The sequence below is a fragment of the Gossypium arboreum genome, chromosome 12 (genome assembly GCF_025698485.1).
Source record: "Gossypium arboreum isolate Shixiya-1 chromosome 12, ASM2569848v2, whole genome shotgun sequence".
NCBI classification, from domain to species: Eukaryota; Viridiplantae; Streptophyta; class Magnoliopsida; order Malvales; family Malvaceae; genus Gossypium; species Gossypium arboreum.
This window is the reverse complement of record NC_069081.1, coordinates 106,764,111-106,765,770: the sequence shown is the minus strand read 5'-3', so window position 1 is coordinate 106,765,770 and position 1,660 is coordinate 106,764,111. Positions and strand designations below refer to the sequence as shown.

General features: G+C 30.2%; 1 long non-coding RNA gene across 1 annotated transcript; it reads right to left on the bottom strand.

The window, feature by feature from the left end:
* Positions 1-426: 426 nt before the first annotated feature.
* LOC128285347 (uncharacterized) lies at positions 427-1,332 on the bottom strand. The gene is made up of 2 exons (XR_008275851.1): positions 1,283-1,332; positions 427-594 (listed from the first exon to the last, which is right to left on the bottom strand). It is a non-coding gene; the product is annotated as an uncharacterized LOC128285347 (long non-coding RNA).
* Positions 1,333-1,660: the final 328 nt, after the last annotated feature.

The following is a 1,660-nucleotide window of genomic DNA, read 5'->3' as shown; positions in this document are numbered from 1 at the left end:
TAGAATTTTGGTTGGGCCAATTAGTACAGTTTATTAGTTGAAGTCTCCCTATTTTAGGGTTCGGCTGCTTTGACCCTGTTCACTACGAACCAAATTTCTCCATGTACAGAATTCAAATTACCAATACGTTTATTTCTATTAAAATAGACTCAATAAGGAATCCATACATATATAGTATGACTCCTAATTAATTGTTTACAATTTTAATGATTTTACAAATCAGAACAGGGAGTTCAAAATCACTCTGACCTTGTCTCACAAAAATTCAAATATCTCCTGATATGAAAGCCTTTTGCTTACACTGTTTCTTCTATGTGAAACTAGATTCAATAAGATTTAATTTCATATTTTATTCAACCTCTAATTAGATTTTCATGATTTATGGTAAATTTTCAAACTCAAACTACTGCTACTAACCAAAAACTGTTTTAGTACAAAATGTTGTTAACTAGTTTATAACATCTTTACTTCACTTCATTTAAACTCTATACATGCCATATAAATCTTCAAACATAAAACAAAAGCTACTGGAATTGATCTGGATAGTGTGCTTTGTTGTGTTGATTCGATCTACCCACTTCACTTCAAGTCAATCTACATAAAAATATTAAACACACACAAGTAAGCTTATTGAAGCTTAGTAAGTTCATAGGTTAAAAGTAATGCTTACCAAACATAATATTTCCAAACAATACCAAAACATTTACTAAAGTTTCCTGCGATTCACAACCATTGTTATAATAATTCACATAGTTGAGCTCAACAAGAATAACTACTCAATCTCTTTCATTTGGATCACTTCTCTTTATTTCTTATAATCAAATTAGGAAACGGCTTATTTAAATTGAGTACGTCGTTGCTCAATGCCACGATTCACAACTCAGTATGGTTTTCCTCATTGAAATACCATACCTACATTTTTCAACTCGGTATGGGAAATGCCATACCTACATTTCTTAACTCAAGTATGGATTTGATAATACCATACCTACATTTCACACTCAAGATGGATAATACCATACCTACATTTCACAACTCAAGATGGATGATACCATACCTACATTTCACACTTTTCCATGGAACAACCATGGTCTTATCCGTCAATTCATCACACGTCACGATACTTAACGTACTCAATCCTGCTTTTTCCTAATTTGCATTTCCACATTTATTCTTTCATTAACAAAATCTACACAATCCCACAACAAATTCGTATATAATAACACATTATAAACTTCAATCATTCACAAATAAACATCTAAATTCAACCATATGAACTTACCGGGCTAATTTGTAGAAGATATTGAAATTTAGGGACTATTCCGCAACTTTTTCTTTTCCTCGTTCTTCTTTGGATTCTTGATCTATAATATAAAATATTTCTACTCATTAGCATTTATTTGATTTCTATTTCACTTCAAAATTTATGCTGTTCAAATTTCAAAATTGCACTTTTACCCCAAAATTTACAGATTTCACAATTTAGTCCCTGCTCAATTCACCCATCAATTGAACTAATTTTTCTCAATTAACACTTTATTTTATCATTATAAACTATTTCAAAACCTTTTATATTCTTAATTTCAACAGAAACCTTCAATTCACAACTTTTTCACAATTAGGTCCTAAATATCATTTCCTATCAAAATCACTTAATAAA